This window comes from Salarias fasciatus, chromosome 22 (assembly GCF_902148845.1).
Source record: "Salarias fasciatus chromosome 22, fSalaFa1.1, whole genome shotgun sequence".
NCBI lineage: Eukaryota > Metazoa > Chordata > Actinopteri > Blenniiformes > Blenniidae > Salarias > Salarias fasciatus.
The window spans coordinates 20,908,011-20,917,627 of record NC_043765.1 but is presented as its reverse complement, the minus strand read 5'-3'; positions in this window follow the sequence as shown (position 1 = coordinate 20,917,627).

The following is a 9,617-nucleotide window of genomic DNA, read 5'->3' as shown; positions in this document are numbered from 1 at the left end:
CAAGAATCACGAGTGAAGCAGCAGTGGGATGTTGTTTGGTTTTGTTTTACATTTGGCACAGATTTAAAGCGTCCTCGCAGTAGCAGCAATCAGCTGCAGCACTTCCAGGCCTTTGTGTGAACAAACCATGGGAAGAAATGGCCCCTTTCTCAACCCAAATTACACCTTCTTTTGGTGCGGCTCATGGAGAAATTAAATAAATACAATATGCAAAACCATGCCTAAGCTAATTAGCAGCAGGCTGCCTCACAATGAAGGAAGAATACAATTAATCAGTGCGTGTGTGAGTGTGCGTGAGTGTGTGTGTGTGTATGTACATATGCTCGTCTTTTTTTTTTTTTTTTTTTTTTTTTATTATTGACGCTCCCTTTGGTTTGGCCCTGCTAATCTTCAGCCTTGTGTTTTTATTCGACAACATTGTTCTCTAAAATCGGCTATTTGCATGCTTACAGTTTTGCATATGCATAAACAGACAGGGGCGATGTGGGTTTGTTTTAAACGCCACACTCTTACAACAGATAAAGCTACACGGGAGTCTGCTATTTTCATCCAAACCCCCCCCCACCCATGTCGGTTGGTAACATATCGCCACTCTGTCAGATAAGGCTGCTTCCTTTCACATAGCATTTCGGCTCAGTCCAGCAGCCGTGCGTCCGTGCTTGGACTCTTTCCAGTTGCAAATCACAATGTAATGATGTGGGCCTATTAATAGATTAGATACAGTCTTGTCTGCTGCAATTTATTAAACATGATTACACGTCTTGGCAGCGGTTCCGGCTCTGCTAACCCAACCCTGGAACGACACACTCACAACTTTTCACAGTTGAAATCAATTAAGTTCATCAGTTTGATTGTATTTTTGTTTGTTACAGTCCTGTAATTAAAAGTCGTGGTTAATTTATTGTAGCTCAGAGTCTTACTTGACTTATTGTTGCACCAGGCGGCAGCATCTTTCATCATTTATTGTTGTGACTTTGAAGAAATTCTGCGATATTGGTCAAATAGTTACGATCGAGATGTTTTGTTTGTGTTTTATACAATGAAAACTATTTTATCTATTTATTTACAGCGCAAAAAAAAAAGAAACCTTCAAACATGACAATGTCAAATGTTCAACTGTCAGATTTGAAAGGTTTCTGGAAACTTAGCAACAGTAAATGCGTTCTGCATCAAAGCCTTCTGCAGTGGCAAAGTGCCTCCAGTAACAAAGGGAGCTTTATGGCCAGGGCTGATCTAACATGTGACCCCCCCCCGGCGCTCCGCCACCCCCCTCCCCCCTCCCCCCTCTCAAACGGCCCGGCCGACCCATGTCGGCCATCAGCGCGTCAGGGCGGAGACAGACAGCGGACAGTGGAAAGGCTGGACCTCATCTCACCTCTCAAAGAGCTCCGTGACCCTGTTGCTCCCAGCTGCTTTCACGCCGCCTGACACCAAGTTCAAAGTAATTTCTTTTGTGTGTGTGTGTGTGTGTGTGTGTGTGTGTGTGTGTGTGTGTGTGTGAGAGAGAGAGAGAGAGAGAGAGAGAGAGAGAGAGAGAGAGAGAGAAAAGGAGTGTGTACATGTAGGACTACAGACAGTAAATGTGTGTTTTTCATGTTTTTGAAATTTTTTCAACATTATGTTTACATAAAAAAAAAATTAAAAAAAAAAAAACCCCGTCATACTGTGTGTCTGTGAGTGTGTGAGTGTGAGTGTGTGCTGGTTCTGTCCTTGAGTTTTCTCAGCTCAACATCTGTCACAACAGCCTGCTCTCAGGTTGACTCATCTCTTCTGGAATGAAATAGATTTTTCTTTTTTCTTTTTTTTAATGTTATATACAGCTTTTTAGCAGAAGAGTGACATTTTACACAAGCACAAACGTCACACCCTGCAACATCTTTAAATCTTTCTTATCACAGACATCAATGACAGGTACTTTAACCCTCTTATAATAATGACCCTTGCATCAAAATTGCCATAAAATGTGCAGCGAGTTTAATATCTGGCAAGATCTAGTTTATCCACGATCGGACAGCTAAGGTGCTAATCGCCAATGTAAAGAGAGGGATCTGAGCATAAAGCTGTATTTCTCTGCTTTCTGGTAATTTATAATATTTCTAGACACCATATATGTTCAGTTGGGTGAAACATGCTTGTCAGTGCCTCGAACGGAGCAGCAAAAGAGAACACTTCACACTTAGCGAATTAAAGCTAAAGCTCCGGGTTTTCACGTATGTTTTCTTATCGGTGGAGGTTTCAGTCACACGCAGGTTGTTTTGGGGAAGAAAATGGACCGAAGTGACAGAGAGGAGGCGAACAGATGTAGGTTGATGCACCTCAGAGGACTCATCTTAACCCCATTTTCTCCCCACCATTTATTCCAGCACAAAGGCATTTTCTTCTGTCTACAAGACCCATTTAACACATGAGTGGCAGCAAGCTCGCGGGGGGGGGGGGGGTTCATAAAACCAATGTACCTCGACATCAGCTGACCTCTGTGGGATCGCTCTGTCTCCCATACATTCAGCGGGAATCTCTTCCCCAACTGAACTCAGGCATGATTATTTTTTTTTTTATCAACCATCACGTCTCATGCAATTCAGTCATTTTTGTGTATTCACAGCTTTTTTTTTTTTTCCACAAGAAACCGATCATATGTTCGAGGGGCAGCCGGGAATCAATTCTCCTGCCGAAAATGTAGTATTTAGGTGTTTTCAAGGAGCGGATGGATCTCACAACAGAAAGCAGAGAGGGAGATTCAAAGAAACTCCGCGGTAAAAGCCCTGAAAAACATTTCTTTAAGATGAGAATGGCGGGGTTAAGTGATACTTGTCAGCGTGAGCCGGAGTGGGAGCCCGAGATATATCATCAAGTCGATTCTGACAAGGCAGAACCAGACGAAATAAGATACCATTTCCAGTAAACTGCTGATCTCTCCGCTCCTCAGTCAGAGTCGACTGCCACGCGCCCGTTTCTGACAACTTCAACCGAAATTACTCTCCTTTAAACTGGATTTGCATGTGAATTGGCAAAACTGAAAGTAACACATTTGTCACAGTTCAGAGTGTGCAAAGCACTATTGTGTAAAACATTTTTTTTTTTTTTTTTTTTTTTTTTGCGATTTCATTTGCTGTGCATTGCCGAAGGTTTTTCTTTTTCTTTTTTTTTCTTTTTTTTTGTTATGAACATATGAATGTGTATTTGCCTCAAAAGACTTATTATTGCAAATTACTAGTTTTGTTTAGGTATGACAGTAAACAAGATTAATTGCATTGGCAGACACCTTCAGTTGTATCATTTTACTTTTAACTATAATTTTTTTTTCTTCTTCTTTTTTAAAGACGCGCTCTGAATTAAGCGCGAGCTCGAGCAAAAGCCTTGACTAGAACTCAATGAATGTTTTAATGAATCGAGGCAAAATTGAGCCGGCGAAGCAAGGACGAACCATCAACTCCTGACTTTGCTGGCGCTCTTTCAAAGCCCGCAATAAAGCGCGAGGCCTTCCATGTCATTGCCATGAAACTAAAGCTTTAATTTGTCATTGTGTGCAGTGCCAGCGAAAACATGCCAGCAAGGAAAATAAATAAGACACAAATGAGTTCCTCTAAAAAGAGCCACGGCATATAGAAGTGAGCAGAAGTAATTGACAAAACGTTCCTTAATAGGCTTTTCATCGCGGCTGACTGAAATGGCGGCTAAATTTCTGCTACCGCGTCAATTAGTAAAACTTTTCTTTATCTCGCCCTCTTTCAGCTCTGAAAGCCTCTATGAAATTGCCACCGCCCGGCACAAAAAAAGAAAAGCCTTTTATTACGCTTGCCTTTCAAACAGGCTGTCGACAAAACAAGTTTTCCGCCTGCGGTGGCGAGCTATTTAGGACCCGAGAGGGAGGAAGACGCAGCAGTCACAGCATCCTTTCTGAAACAACTTGGATTAAGTGTGACAGCATTTTGCATCAATGGGTCTTTTTTCCCCGGGTGGTGCTCTGGAGATAACCTCTGAACCTGCTTGTTCCTACGTGGGGGGGGCGCAGATCGGTCGACTGAATCACCCAGAAAAAGTTAAAATCTGTAAATAAAAATCCAAACTGTTTAAAGAATATTATTTAATGATGTTACTAAACCCTCCCTGCTGCTGCGTCAGGACCGTCCAGCGCCTTGAAAAACAGGTGCAGCCGTTTATGTCCGTTGTCGGAAACATCTGCCGCGCAGACCTTGCACCCCCGTGGCACCGGGCCGCACCGGGGCCAGAGGCCCAGCTGGCCACCAGCTCCCCGCCGCCCTCCCGGCCCCGGGACGGGCATGAAGGGGCCCCTCAGACCTCTGGGGAGTGCTTAGTGTCTTGTCGACCATTGTGGGGCCTAATGGTCCCCCGCAGTCGCACTCAGCATTCATAGCCGGCCATTATGCCGGAGCGCGACCAATCGCTTCGCCACGCCTGTTGGAGTCGGGAGGGGACGGAGCCTCCTGTTGAAGCGGCGGGCGGCGGGCACGGCTCGCCAGCGCCGGCGACGGGACGCTCCCTCCGTCCTGCTCTCTCCACATCCATCACTTCTCATCTATTTACACTCTCATCTCTAAGCCCTGGCTGTGGTCAGCCGCCGGCCCGTATGAGGCTGACAGGACCCTCCAGGCCCACCGGCGGTCGCCACCTGTCCACCTGCCACATGATGAAGGGCCAGACAAAGACGCAGCGGACTTCCATGAGTCTGGAAGGCAAAATGTGACCCAAAGAAGCTGCTCTGGTTTCTGTGCTAAATTGATTTTTCACACTTTTTTTTTTTTTTTTTACACGAGTTGGGAATCTGGGTCTTTAATGTGTATTATTCAGTCGGAGTACAGAAATTTATCACTACGCCATGCAAAAGATAGAAAAAAGGCAAAAAATGACAAGAATCCCATCTGAATGGAATCACGCCGACAGTATTGTGTGATAACCACGTGTCGTTTTCCCATCGGGCTCGGCTCTAAACTCACTGATTAAAGACTCACAGCGGCATACATAACTAATTCCTCCTCGCGATCACACAAACGGCCAGGCGCGGCTAACAGCTAACGCGCAGCGGCTCTTTAGCGTTACAAAACCACACATCTACGGTCTCAAAGTCACCCCCCCCCCCCCCCCCCCAATCAAAGCCGCCACCAGGCCGGGGGCCGCCGGGCGCTTTGATGTCCCGTCCGTCTCTCAGGTGCAGACGGGCCAATTAGCGGCGCCTCTTTCTGCGTGGAGGGTGTACACAAGTGACCTGATGCTCGATGTCACGGGGAGTTCAAAAGGCTGACGGTGTCAAAGGAAATCCCCGCGGGGCCGACATGAGTGAGAGTACAGCCTCTGCTATGCAAACACAACACTGCCCCCCCCAGCATCCACCCCCCCACCACCCCCCCACCCCCCACCCCCTCTCCCCAAAGCCCCGGAGCGCCAAGCGGGGGAACAATATCATGTCGAGTCTGTGAATTTCTAATAGGGAGAGGAGGAGACGTGCGCACGTACGCACACCCTCGTGAGCAGCAGAACACAGACATTAAAGCACACACACACAGCCATATAGATAGCTACACACACACACACACACACACACACACAGACCCGGAGAGCGAGATGAGGAAACGACTTTGGAGATTAGCTCAGGTTTGTGTAAAGTGAGGGCTGAAAGGCGGGGAGTGGTGAGAGATTCTGTCTGTACAGTCACTATAGAGGCGGAGCGCGGTTTGAAAAGTTGGGCAACTCGTCTCCATTAAACGGGCCGAAAGTTTCCCGGAGAAGCGAAACATGATCAACCTTCAGAACGAAACTGCAGGCGGAGGAAATTAAAGGACTTCGACTAAGAACGGCTGGAATTACACTGTTGTTTTAGATGTTTAGCTCTTTTAACATAGCTTTGTTTATGATTTTTTTAAATTCTTATCGGTGCCAGCATTGTTGAGCATAAAGTCAAATAAGTCTTTCCACATTTTATTGATATTTCCGGTAAAACATGTTCTGCATTGATAAATCAGACTCATCTGCAGATTTCAGCTCTCTATGGCTGAAAATAGAAAACATCTTGAGCAGGTCACCGTCCATAACGACACATCCACCCACGCTCAGATTCACGTCAACAAGTCATTTACTGTGAAAAAAAATTGGCATAAATGTGAATTTCTTGACTGTGAGAAAAAAACACATGCATGCACTCAAACCAGGGACTTTCTCACAGTGAAGCCAGACAGCTAACCACTGCACTACAGTGCAGAACAGCCCAGTTCTGCTCACAGAATCTACTTTTTCAGGGTTTTCTCACAGTGAATCTCCCCGGGGCTGGAGCTGAAGCTTCAACATCAATCCCTGGCACAGGAAGGCATCCCAGCGGTGAAATAACTCAACGTGACGCACTTTTTAGTCAATCAAATAACAAAACATATGTCTCGCGTTTGTAACCTTGAATCAGTGGTAAAAAATAAGATAAATGAAAACAAAGCAACAATAAATGCTTTTTAACATGTGGTTTTGTAAAAGCTACGGGGATCAGAGGCTTCAGAGGCTCTGATTGAAGACCCCTGGTGCAGTTTCCACTTTTTAACCTACTCTATGTCCTAAACATCCTGACAGGAGTGACTGAACAAACTAAACGTGAGGCTGAAGTTAGAAAAATAACAACATTACCTTGAAGCTGTAATAATGTGGGATGCAGTCGATACAACTTCAAATTCCTGCCGTCAAAGTTTCTCAAACTGAGAAATTGATAAAAACCATCTTAAAGTCAGCGTCTCGCCGCTGTGTTGGTATTCACTGGGGATGCTGGGAAGAAAAATTGCCGAGCTAAATGGAAAAGGCGTGTTCAGTGTATCTTGAAACTACAATTGTTTGCAGTTTCCTCACAAACACGCCATTTGAGTTTTGACATGTTTGAACAAATGTGCAGGACGTGAAACCTTCTCAGTTTAGTTTTGATAAATTAGACTGAAATGTGGTGAGATACAGTGAGATATGGTGAGATATAGGGAGACAAGCTGAGACGAGGGCTTCAGACACGTTATACAGTATATATCAAAAGGCTAGTTAAAATAGCCAGTTAGAGTTTCTGAGTCTTAAAGATTTTTCACTTTTACCCAAAATATATGAACTCAAATTTCTGTATTCCATCTCAGAACAGGTTTGCTTGATTGTGGATTCTAAATTGTGAGAAAATATGTGGCAGCTCACCAACACCAAGACTGATGAGATGTACAGGACATTATCAAAAATTGCTACAGATCTTCCCTTTAAGTCTATTTATGAAGAAGAAAGTCACAAATACTTTAAGTCCGGCATCATATAACCTGAATCCTTTGATAAATGGAAGTCAGTTTTACAAATGTATTTCAAAACTGGCGTTTTAAAGAGTTTTTAAAAGTTTTGTTCATCATTCTCATTGAAAGGAAACTGTACTGTTAGTATTCTGAATCTATAAAAAGCTTCAGAGGATTTTTAAGAAAACAACCGTAGTGCTATAATTGGAGTTATTATATTGCCCCGGGGTTCAAACTTCAGGTTTTTTAGCAGAAATGTCTCGGAAAGGCTTTGCTGTTTTCTCGTCTCTAATTGGAGACACTATTAAACTGCATCAGTGTATATAATTTGATCACTGCTGTATCTATTTTTTAACATTTTTATGTTTGCCTCTCAAATCGGATTCAGTAGACGCCTCTAAAAAACTGCCAGTAATGATACAGAAATCATGAATTATTAAAGCAAGCTCCACTTTACGCTCTCTCAAGCACCAACTAAAGTGAGTCTGGTTTAATCAACATAATCCCCAGTAGATTTTTTATTTAAACTCGGTATCTGAATTCAGGTGAGGTGTAGATGAATAAGTTACAGTTTTCTTCCAGACATCAGCCTGCAGTCCTGTTTATGTCCCTCCTACACCAAAAACAACACTATGAAACGTATGTTTGGTGTGTGTGTGTGTGTGTGTGTGTGTGTGTGTGTGTGTGTGTGTGTGTGTGTGTGTGTGTGTGTGTGTACTGTAGAGTTGCAGAAGTCTCATTACTGAAAACACTGTAACCTGAGTGGAGACAACCCACCCAGAAACAAGACCACATGGACTGGAGCTCAAGTGTGATGAGAAAACACACACACGCCTACACACACACACACACACACACACACACACACACACACACACACACACACACACTCTCTCTCTCTCTCTCTCTCTCTCTCTCTCTCTCTCTCTCTCTCTCTCTCTCTCTGTCTTCGTGTTCCCTCTCAGTAGTGCGGATAGGATGCTGGCCCCCTGCAGCATTACCTGCAGCCAAGTCAGAGGGCACCATTAAAATTCAACATGCTTTCGCCAGCCCCCCCATGACCCAGGAAGTGTTTAGCATTCCGCTCACACACCAAACACCAACAACTGGAGCTCGCACAATCCCTCCGTGTCCTCAAGCCTGCTGTCTGCTCGCAGAAATATCGAGAATTCTGCACTCTGTGCATTTGTTTATTATAAAAAGAGATATTTTGCTGTTAGCCAAAGGCATTTGTGTTGTGCAAAAAGTGTCTGTCTGTTTACATCTGTCTCCGTCTCTCTCTCTCTCTTTCTCTCTCTCTTTTCTTTTCTTTTGAGGTTCAAGGACACCGCACTCCGTGACAGCACTGAGAAAAACTGCCGCACCACGCTTCAACATTTTTTTTTTCCCCCCTCCCATTATCAAGTGTCCTATTTTATAAAACATTCCTTTACCTTGTGCCATCAAGTGACGAAAACAAATAACAAGGCAGAAAAAAAGCCTGCGGGGAGGGAGGGGGAGAAGTGACACAGAGGTTCACGCCGATTCCTGCTGCTCCCCCGAGAGCAGGACGAGAAGAAAGCAGTGGAAGTACAGGAGGAGCAGGAGAGCCCAGGAAGCAGAGGTTAGAGAAGGGAGATGAGGATATGGGAGGTGAGGATGAGGAAGAGGATGAGGAAGAGGGCTTGTTTGTAGTCAAGGTCTTCAGGAGTGTGAATGCAGTACAGTAAAGTTCCAATAAGAGAGGGGGAACTGAAAGCAGTGCAGAAGCTGGGCGGATGTTTTGCTCCACGTAAAGATTGCCTCCCATAGTAAACAGAAACATCTGTGAATTACGTAAGCAGACGTATTTTACATGTATCGAGGAAAATGCCATTTTTCTCATCTGCAAATATCAACATAAACACACGGACATGTAACCCGGTTTGGATTTTAGTTCATGTTATCCAAAATGTACATTAAATAATTTAAAAATGTAGTTAAAAGTGTATAGGTTGAAAGAGTTAAAATTCATTGATGTGATGAAGTGATGAAGTTAAGTTGTTTTGAAAAAAAGAGATGATTTTGGTTACTGTTTTCAATGAAAAATGTCATTTAAAATGTTCATGTGTTTGTGTAAAAATATATTTAAAACTGTTTGTAAAAATGACCACTGAATGTCCATGATTATGTTTTGTTTTTATTATTTTATTGATTAATTTAACGAGTTGAGAGTGAGATGGGTGGAGTCAGGAAGTGAAACAGGAAGAGAAGGGAGAGGAGGACACGAGGCGAGGACGGCCTGGAGATGCGTGGCCGTGGAAGGGGAAGAAAAGTCGGTAAAACACCGAACTTTTGAGCTTTCTGTAGATGTCCGCCGAGAAACAACACGTTACTCGCACCCGGATG